This window comes from Carya illinoinensis, chromosome 2 (genome assembly GCF_018687715.1).
Source record: "Carya illinoinensis cultivar Pawnee chromosome 2, C.illinoinensisPawnee_v1, whole genome shotgun sequence".
Taxonomy (NCBI): Eukaryota; Viridiplantae; Streptophyta; class Magnoliopsida; order Fagales; family Juglandaceae; genus Carya; species Carya illinoinensis.
The window spans coordinates 11,930,184-11,941,934 of NC_056753.1; positions in this window are offsets into that span (position 1 = coordinate 11,930,184).

The window sequence follows — 11,751 nt, forward strand, 5'->3', positions numbered from 1 at the left end:
TTCCTTGGATAAGTTGACACGCTTGTATGTGAAAGAAATAGTGAGGCTGCATGGCATACCAATGAGTATAGTGTCGGATCGAGACCCAAGGTTCACATCGCAGTTCTGGAAGAGTTTGCAGGCAGTTTTGGGTACTAAGTTGAAATTCAGTACTGCTTACCACCCACAGACAGACGGCCAATCGGAGCGCACCATTCAGACCCTTGAAGACATGTTGCAAGCATGTGTCATGGAATTTCAAGGGAGTTGGGAAAACCATTTGCCGCTCATAGAGTTTGCATATAATAATAACTTCCATGCAACCATTCAGATGGCTCCCTATGAAGCTCTTTACGAGAGGAAGTGCAGATCGCCCTTGTGTTGGGATGAAGTCGGGGAGAGTAGGATAATTGGACCCGAAATAATTCAAGAGATGCAAAGCCAAGTTCGGATCATAAGGGATAAAATGGCAGCAGCTCAGAGTCGTCAGAAAAGCTACGCTGACACCAGGAAGAAAGAGTTATCTTTTGAAGAAGGTGATTGGGTTTATCTCAAAGTCTCTCCCATGAGAGGTGTTAAGCGTTTTGGTAAGAAGAGGAAACTGGATCCGAGGTATGTCGGCCCTTTTCAGATTCTGGAGAAGGTAGGGCCCGTCGCCTATAGAGTTGCTTTGCTAGAGTATTTTGGGGATATTCATGATGTCTTCCACGTATCGTCCTTGAAGAAGAGTTTTGGACAACAAGAGCCACGCTTTGTCAACCCAGAGAGTATTCAGTTGCAACCGGATCTCACTTATGAGGTTGTTCCATCGCAGATCATGGATTGGAAGGAGCAACAGTTGAGGTCCAAGACGATACCTTTGGTTAAGGTGGCGTGGGGAGATCCGTTAGCTCAAGACTTCTCTTGGGAGCGAGTAGTGGACATGAGGGAGCAGTACCCATACTTATTTGAGTAATGAAGATACGTATCTTAATCTTGGTCACAGGTGGTTTATGTGTTTTTATGTGGCTTGTTTTAAGTTGGTGGTTGATCTTGCAAATTTCGAGGACGAAATTTGTTTTTAAGGGGGGAGGATGTGATGACCCGCTTTTACGTGTATTTTCACTGAAGTGTTGTTTTTAATTTAATTAATATATTAGTTTATTTATTTTAAATTAATGTATTTTAATTGGTTTTATTTATTTGATGTTGTGTTTTATTTAATTAGTCGTTTTACAGTTTTTAATCTCGTTTTCGACAGATTTGTTTTGTTTTCCGGAGTGAGGATTGGACCTCATTTCTTTCCTACATCTTTTCTTTTCCCTTTTTCCTTTTTCTCTTCTTCTCTTTTCTTTCTTTTTCTTTTTTCTTCTTTCTTTTTCTCCCTTTTTTCTTTCTCCCCCGAGCCCCCCTGTGCGTCAACTCTCTCTCTCCTCTCCTTCACGCCGTTTGACCCATCTGCCCTGACCCATTGCCGTCCGGCCACCGTGGTCGACACCACCCCCGCTGGTCGACTCCCCTCCAGCCGGCGCACCACCCCACAGAATCCCAGCCCCAGCCGTGCCGCCGTTTAGCCGGAAATAGCCCTTTAAGCCGCACGGATTTTGCTCCGATCCACCGCCGTCGCTCCACCTCCGGCCACCACCTCTTCACCACTGCATCACCGACTCCTTGTCATCCTAACCCACCCATTTCCAGCCTCTAATAGTCACCGGAACAGCTCCCACGAGCTAGTTTCTGTTTTGGGAAATCCGACCTTCAACCGCCGTTTCCGCTGCCACCCACTGCCAAACTCCACTTCCACTAGCTTCATAAACATCCTTAGACCCTTCCCTATCAATCCTGAGCTTTGGTTTGTCCCCGTTCAAAAGTGGGTATTTTACAACCCACAGCCACAGTGAAATTTCACTATTACGTTGCTTTCCTTCCACCGTTTGCAACGCCGCGTGTTTTCTAAAAATATCATATAGCGCTGTAAGTATTTTCCAAACTCTACTTTTGGATTTAAATATATTTTGCTCATTCAATAAATATTTATCTGCTAGTTGGTTGATTCCGGACTGAGTCCGAAGAGTTCGGGGGTCGGATGGATGGAGGACGGAGTTGCTTGTTTTATTGATTTATGGTTGGTTGATCTTTTTGTGCATTGATATCGCATTTACATGGTGCATGCGCATGCGTTTATTTAAATTAAGAAAATCCTATTTTATTGGCGTAAGTAGATTTTCAGGTGCGTGTGTATCACGACCCTAAGCCGAGATGGGGTATTATTCCGATGGAGCTCCTCTAGTCACTCGGGAGCGTAATAAACTGAGTGACGTCCCCTGAGTTGTCGTTGGACGACGACGGGAGCTGGGCTAGGGGATGCTTGGCTACGAACGCGCCAGGCATGGAACCAAGCATCGCTCTACACACCGACTACGTGGCCCTTCGCTGGCGAGGGCTAGAGGATGCTTGGCTACGAACGCGCGGGGCGCGGAACTGTGTATCGCTCGTTTAGGTGTCACATGCGTGGTCGTTACCTGCGGTGTGGCACTGGAGCCAAGGTGTGCGGATGACCCCTAGGGGAGGTCATGGTGCATACGGTTTAATTGGTAAACGGTTTGAGTTTGATATGGGCCAAATGTGACTTTTGGCGTGATATTTGGAAAGGATGTGTTTTTGGGTCAAATGGGATTTTTGGCGTGTGTGGAAAAATATAATTTTATGGGTTTTGTGCATTGGCATCACTTCATGCATATTGTTTGAGTTTTATATGTTTTTATCTGGTGGTGTTTGGATTTTACTTACCTGCAGCACCATTTTTGGTACCGTAGATTTTGGTGCAGAGATCAAAAATGAGGAGGAGGAGGCTGAGCCCGAGAATGCGGCTCCGCCAAGATGCTGATGTTATGTTTTGTATCTGGTTTAAAATTATGTTTGTGTCTTGTAATATTTATTTATGTATGTTTTAAACAGCTTTGTATTAAACAAGAAAAATTCTGGTACTTAGTTATTGACTTGCTTTTCGCTGCGTATTTTTCGTGCATATTCGTCGCTTATACACACACTTGGCACACGTCGATAGGGTGATAACCCATGATGTCATCATCCGGACATCTCGATTTTCCCGTGTTCGTGCATGGGGATTTGGGGGTGTCACAAGTGTCAAATTGTATAAAGGATAAGTCCAGGATCATATTCCACAGGGACAAAATAATTATCAAAGTATTTGTGAAGGTTTATTGTAAAATAAAATGATGTATGAAAAATATAATAAAGTAAAATACTATGTAAAGTTATTTTTGGATTTTATTTTATGAATGTATAAACAATGAGCAAAATGGAAATTATTATATTCACAATGAAGGATTTAATGAAAATGGAATATATGGTTGAACTTTGAGGGTCTCGATGTTGTAACTTTTGTTTGGAAAATGAACTAAATTGTAAAGTATCTGATTACTAAAATTTAAATGATTCAAAATTGATTAAATTGTAATTTATGTGTTATAAAAACACATAAATAAGCTTCAAAACAGTAACTAAAATTTAAGTAGAGTCACTAAAAACAATTTAAGGAATACTTGGGTTATAGGTCCAAACATTCTTTGCTTCTAGTATTTACAAAATTTTGGGCATTACCTCTCTTCTATTAATCCAATCAAGGCATTAATAAAATAAAATGTGAAAATTGTAATCTCAAGATAAAAAGTGCCGAGACCTATAATTGAAATATTCTCACTAATCATCAATCAAATTTCATTTAATACTCAGCTGAAGAAAATCTTTGATTAATTCAAAATTTTGTTGTGCCTATTGTCAACAACAAAACAAGAAATAAGAGCAAGAGATTTATCAACTTTCTCCCATTAAAATTTGGTCATCAAACAAAGTAAGGTGTGAAATTAAATCAACATAAATCTAGCAACAATGAGAAGCACATAAGCTTTACCACAACCCAAACTACAGAAATTAGTCGATCATCTTCATCACAAGCTAGTAAAAATACTTAAATGAAAAACTCTAAGAAAAATGTGAAAATGACGTTTGAACAAAGCAAGAAATAAAGGAAGAATAAAATGGAAAACTCTCTAATCCCTTCACCCGAAAATCCATCTTCCTTTTATACTCAGAATCTTCTCTCATTCCCTCTCTCCTTGCCACGGATCGTAGCCTCTCCATCATAACGGCTTCTCTTTGTGGTCCCCTGGCTTCATTTCCAGAAAAAATCACATAAAATTGTCTCAGGTTAGCTTGCTGTCGGGTCTTCAATTAAATCACGGTTTGCCCATTTTGAATTCTTCATGGGTTAAGCTTCTTTCCTTCACAGTATAGTCATGTATTGGCTTCGATTTTGTGACATGGACTGCTTTCTTTTTATTTTTTCTTTGGACAACACTTGTGGCTTGCATTACCATCATGTTGGCTTCTAATACCTCAATTACTGAATGCATTTAATCTCTTGCCAATTGCCTTCTTTTTCTTCACAGATTTTGTGCAGATGTAAGCCTTGGCTACAAGCTTCAATGGGCTTCACTCTTGCAATGGGCCAAGATTCAATTATAAGTTTACTTAAATACTAGTCAGCTCCACAACCTAATGCATTTATATTTAAGTAGAGGTAAAATATTATTTCACATGCCAAACAAAGTTAATTCACAGTATCTAATTAATACTCTTATTTTGACCCATAAATCTCTTTTAACCCAAGATATTTAGGAGTATTAATACTACATAATTGACCATTTATCACACCCCTCAATGGACTTTTTGCTAGTCTCTAGTAAATAAAGTGAATGAAATCATACAAAATGGAAGTTACCAACTACAATTCTAATAAATTTGAAAGTCACATGCCATGAAATAAACTTGTTGAGTTTAAGAACACTGGAAATAGATTAATATGAATTTTAGTATCAATTGAGAGATTTATACACCATTTAGTTAATCAACCAAGGGAATTAAATATAACAAAGTTTGCTTTCCTTTAAGTATATGGGAAAAATGTGTAGAATTTAAAGACTGACTACCAAGAGGCATTAATAATTTCAATCACAGCTGCTAATTTGAGATAACTACATGGTCTTATTCTAATTCAAAATCATTGTAATAGCGGTTTTCATGTTATTACACTTTAAAAGACACCTACTTTCTTACTTAGTAAGGACCACGGTAATAGGCAGCCTTTTCTAATATACGAATGTAAATAATGAATGAAAATTTTCTTATTTCAATTCTTTTGTTTTTTTATTTTCTTTTTTTTTTTTAAGACTTGATCCCTTGCTTGTCCCTTTTCTCATTTAATTCACTTCAGATTTCTTCCTAAGTTATTAAGATATGGTTCATTAGAATCCCAAATAACTTAAGTGTAAATCAACAAATAATGTGCCAATGAAGTTTTTCTAAGCATTCTGGGCATGTGTTGTGTGTGTTTCAGCAAAACTTTTAATATCTTTCTCTTAGTTTAACAACTAAATAAAATGAATAAGTTCCTCTTTTGACCTACACTCATATTTGCAATATATTCTATATGTTCCATGACCTCAACAAATCATTTTCCAATTCAACAAATTTTTCAGCATGTAAAATTCAAGAATATGAAATTTAATCTACTTTGAACTCATTACCAACACTCCCCCAAGGTGGACCAACATATATATAAGGCATGCAAATAGAAAAATAAATTCTCTTCCACCCCCCAACTAAATTGTAGCATTGTTCTCAATGATGCAAGAAAAATGAAAGAAATTATTTAAGCGGCAAAATAGCTATAAGAAGAACCAAGGGGTAAAAGAAAAAAATAAAGGAAAGAGGAAAAAAAAGTACCTGAACAGCTTTTGAAAAGAGTGCAACTAGAAGGAAAAAGAAATAAAAACTGACAAACAAAAGAAAACAATGAAAGAAATGGACAGATTAAGAAATCATATTAATTAGGATCAAGAAAATGTAGATTAGATTCCTCAAGTGCAAAGTTAGAAATAAAAAGTTTGAGCCTTTGGCCATTAACCTTAAAAATGTTACCATTGAGGGGAATTATTATCTCTATAGCACTATGGGAAAAAACAGTTTGTACATATAAGGCCCACTCCACCGAGACCTTAATTTACCATGGAACAAATGTAATCGAGAGTTGTACAATAACACCTGTTGATCAGGCTCAAAAATCTTATGTTAGATGTGTTTGTCATGGAAGTTTTTCATTCTTATTGTAGGCATCCATCCTTAACTCATCCAACCTAAACAACTGCAATTTCCTCACAAAACCAACTTTATCAATGTTAAAATCACATTGCTTAATGACCCAATATGCCCTATGTTCCAGCTTTATAGGCAAGTGGCATGCCTTACTATATACTAGTCTTTATAAAGACATGCCCAAAATGGTTTTAAAAGTTGTTCTATGGGCCCACAAGGCAATCTCAAAGACCAATCTTTCTTGTTTGGGTTAACTGTTTTCTCAATGATGTTTTTAATTTTCCTATTTGCTAGTTCAGCTTGTTCATTGGTTTGAGGATGATAGGAAGTAGAGATTTTGTGATGGATGTCATACTTATTCATTAAAGCTGAAAAATGCTTGTTATAAAAGTGGGTGCCATTAACACTAATTATGGTTTTAAGTATGCCAAACCTTGCAAATATGTTTTCTTTCAAAAAATTTTGAACAACTTGATGATCATTAGATTTGCAAGAGACGACCTCAACCCACTTAGAAACATGATCAATAGCAAGCAAAATGTATAAATAGTCATAAGAAGAAGGAAATGGTCCCATAAAATCTATTCTCAAATAATGAAAAATTTCAATAACTAGTATAAGTTGAATAGGCATCATGTTTCTCATAGTGATTCCTCCTAATTTTTGACCAGTTTCACAAGCTTTACAAAAACTAAAAACATCCTTGAACATAGTTGGCAAAACAAAAAGAAAATCACTGAAGAATTTTAGCCACTGTTTTGTGAGCTAAACAATGTCCACCACAAGCTTTCGTATGGCAAAAACTTAATACATCAAAAATCTCACTATTAGGCACACACTTCCAAATGATTAGATCTGAACAATACTTAAAAAGATAAGAATCATTGAAAAAAAAAAAAGACTTAGCTTCAGCTTTCAACCTTTTGATGTCTTGAGCATTCTAATGAGGTATTATTCCTGTGACCAAGAAATTCACAAGGTCAGTATACCATGGTAAAGTTTCAATTGAAAATAATTGTTCATTAAGAAAATAATCAAAAATTAAAGAAAATGGTTCAAAAACTTCAGGTATAAGTCGAGAAAGATGATTTGCCACCACATTTTTCACTTCCTTTTTGTCTTTTATTATGAGATCAAATTCTTGCAATAGGAGTATCCTTCTTATCAGCCTCAACTTGGTGTCCTTTTTTTTTTACAATAAAAATTTTAAAGCTACAAGATCAGTGAATATCATGACAGGTGAACATAAAAGATATGATTTAAACTTATCCAATACAACGACTATAACTAGTAATTCTTTTTCTGTGGTGGGATAATTCTTTTTAGCAGCATTTAAAGTTTTACTAGTATAGTATATGACATATGATAGCTTATCTCTTTGTTGTCCAAGTGCAGCCCCCATAGCAAAGTGCATCACACATTATTTCAAAAGGAATTGACTAGTCAGGGTGCTGAATGATAGGTGCAATGGTGAAAAATGTTTTCATCTAATCAAAGCAATTTTGATATTCTTTAGTCCATTCAAACTTGACATCATGTATTATAAGTTGACAAAGAAGCTTAGAGATAAAGCTAAAAATTCTTTATGAACCTTCTATAAAAATCAGCATGCCTTAAAAAAGATCTAACATCTTTCACATTTTTAGGCACAGACAAATTTGAAATTAAGTCTATTTTAGCTTTATCTACCGCTATGCCCAGAGAGGATACAATATGCCCCAAAACTATCCTCTATTGCACCATGAAGTGGCATTTTTTTCAATTTAACAACAATTATTTTTCTTTACATCTTTTTAAAACAACTTGTAAATTAGACAAACATGCATCAAATATTTTTCTAAAGATTGAAAAATCATCCATGAAAACCTCTAAAATGTCATTGAAAATGCTTAACATGCATATTTGAAAAGTGGCTGGAGCATTGCATAGCCCAAATGACATTCTCTTGAAGGCAAAAGTCCCCAAATGACAAGTGAAGGTAGTCTTCTCTTGATCCTTAAGGATTATTTCTATTTGGTAATAGCCATAGAAGCTATCTAAATAACAATAATATTCATGTTCCGCCACTTTTTCTAAAATCTGGTCAAGAAAAGGTAAGGGAAAATGGTCCTTCCTAGAGATGGTATTTAATTTCCTATAGTCTATGCACATCCTCCAGCCTATGGTCTCTCTAGTAGGAATCAATTCTCCTTTATTATTTTCTACCACAGTTATACCATATTTTTTTGGAACAACTTGGATTGGGCTAACTCACTTGTTGTCGGCAATGGGATAGATGTTGCCTATATCTAACAATTTCAAAATTTCCTTTTTTACCACTTCTTTTATTTTGGGGTTTAGTCTCATTTGTATCTCTCTTAAGGGTTTTGAGTCCTTTTCCAAATGTATCTTATGTGTACAAATAACAGGACTTATACCTTTGATGTTAGCAAATGGGCTAGTCAATAGCTGATTTGTGTTTTGCCAAAACTTTTAGCAATTTACTCTCTTGATCAGGGGTCAACAATGCAAAAATACCACTGGAAATGATTTTTCTAGTCCAAGGTAGGTGTATTTCCGCTCCGAGGTTGGGATCTTTTCATTGGAGGGATGTGCTGAGACTTTTAGGGCTAGTAGTGGCTCAAATTTAAGCTTTCACTGCATCTCATTTGAATTTCCTATAGCACAAAGAGAAGAAAATTGATTAGTAGACTCAATTAAATCAATGGAGTCTTCTAAATCCTCTCAATATTCATCACAATTGTAATTTAACAAAGGATTCTCAGTAAATAAGGATTTCAATGTATTGACTTCTTCAAAATCTTCAAGTTCTTGAGGTTGCGGGCACAAATTAAAAATATTTAATTCTAAAGTCATATTCTCAAAACTCAACTTTAAAATACCACTTTTACAATTAATTATGGCATTAGAAGTTGTTAGGAATGGTCTTCTTAAAATTACAGATGGTGAAGAGTTTGAGTGGGATGACAACTTCATATCTCATACCACAAAATCCACAAGGTAAAAAAATTTAGCTACTTGGACCAAGAAGTTCTCAACAATACCCTTAGAAATTTTTATAGATCTATTAGTAAGCTATAAAATGATTGAAGTGACCTTTAATTCCCCTAACCCCAATTGTTCATACACACTATAAGGTAGCAAATTAGCTCCTGAACCTAAGTCTAACAAGGTCTGACCAATTTTAGAATTTCTAATGACAAATGAAATAATGGGCGACCCAGGATCCTTGTACTTAGGTGGTGTGTGTTTTGAATAATGACACTAACTTGCTCAGTGAGAAAAGTCTTTTTTTGCATATTTAGTTTGCGTTTCATAATGCATCAATCCTTTAGAAACTTAGCATAAGCAGAAATTTGTTTAATAATATCAAGAAATTGAATATTAATCCTAACTTGTTTAAAAATTTCTAGAATTTTAGCGTGTTGTTTTTTTTTTTTTATGTAAAGAAAGCAAACAATGTGGAAAAAGTGCAAGTATAGGACATACATCATTATTTGAATCTAAAATGTTTGACTCACCACTAACTAAAGGAAAGTTAGCTTTTTTATTTAAATTTCCTGCACTATGGACAGAGATATCCATAACCTTACTATTCGTAAAAGTTGTAATGGCTTTCACGATTGCACATTGGCCCCTTAACCATTATTATGAAATGGTTGACCTTGCCCCTACGGATTGGGTTGGGGTTGAGCTGGGAATTTGCCCATCTCTTGGTTACTTAGAGTAATAGTTACTCTAAAGGGTCCTGTTGATGTCGTTGATGGCCTGGGAGTTTTGGTTGTTAATCGTGGTCTGACTTTGTATAAATTGTTGTAGGCTAACATTCAGCTACCAACTGCTAAATGGAATCTTCCACTCCATTTTTTTGCATTGGAGGGGGCTGGTTTGCAAACTAAGAGGGTCTTGAGCCTTGTCAGCTGCTACATAGGGAGCATAATGACTTTGTCCCTTTGTAGATGGTCTAGATTATTCATTTTTCTAACTAAAATTTGGATAATTTCTCTAACCTGCATTGTAAGTACTAAAATAAGGTTTATAAAAATTCTTAAAAATCATATGCACATGGTTGAATTGATTAAGCAAAACTTCCTTAAAAGCATGGACATGTATTAGTCACATCCCCTGGATCCTCACATATGCTGCATTTTTCAAAAATTGATGGTAAAACATGCATTTCACTGACTTTCTTACGCTCTAGAAAATCTAATTTTTTAGACATCAATAAAAGTCTAGCATGTAAATCATCAGCTTCTTTCAAATGATATTTACCACCCCTACTAACCCATTTTTAATTTTCAAATCTATCATACAAGTCAAAAAATCCCAAAATTGAGTATTTTCAGCCAAATAATCAAAGGCTTCCTTGGGCTCTTTGTTGAAAAACTCACCATCGCACATGGTTTTTACAAATTACCTCATTTTTTGTTGCAACTATGATGCCCCCAAATCCCCACGTACGGACACGGGAAAATCGAGACGTCCAGATGATGACATCACGGGTCACCACCCTATCGACGAGTGTCAAGTGTGTGTATAAGCAACAAATGTGCACAAAGAAACACGTAGCGGATAGCAAAGCCATATAACTAAGTACCAGAATTTTTCTTGTTTAAATACAAAGCTGTTCAAAACATACATAAATAAATATTACAAAACACAAATATTGTTCAAAACCAAGAATAAGATATTAACTTCAAACTCAGAACTCCGGCGGAGCCACATCCTCGGGCTCAGCCTCCTCCTCCTCCTCCTCGATCTCTGCACCAAAATCTATGGTACCAAAAATGGTGCCGCAGGTAAGTAAAATCCAAACACCACTAGATAAAAGCATATTAAAACTCAAACAACATGCATGAAGAATGCCAATGCACAAAACTCATAAAACCATATTTTTTCACGCACGCCAAAAATTCCATTTGGCCCAAAAACATAACCTTTCCAAATATTACGCCAAAAGTCTCATTTGGCCCATATCCAACTCAATCCATTAACCAATTAATCCATATGAACCATGACCTCCCCTAGGGTCATCCGCACACCCTGGCTCCTGTGCCACCTCGCTGGTAACGACTACGCGTATGACACCTAAACGAGCGATACCCAGTTTCGCACCCCGCGCGTTCGTAGCCAAGCATCCTCTAGCCCTCGCCAGCGAAGGGCCACGGAGTCGGTGCGTAGAGCGATGCCCAGTTCCGTGCCCCGCGCGTTCGTAACCAAGCATCCTCTAGCCCCCGCTATCATTGTCACCCAACGACAACTCAGGAGACGTCACTCAGTATATTACCCTCCCGAGTGACCAGATGAGTTCTACCGAGATAATACCCCATCCCGGATTGGGGTCGTAATACACACGCACCCAAAAATCCATTTACGCCAATAAAACAAGATTTTCTCAATTCAAATAAGATGCACGTGCATGCACTATGTAAATGCAATCTCAATGCATAAAACAACCAACCAACCATAAATCAACAAATCAAGCAACTCTGTCCTCAATCCATTCGACCCCCAAACTCTTCGGACTCAGTCCGGAATCAGCCAACAACAGATAATATTTATTGTAAGAGCAAAATATATTTAAATCTAAAAGTAGAGTTTAGAAGATACTTACAA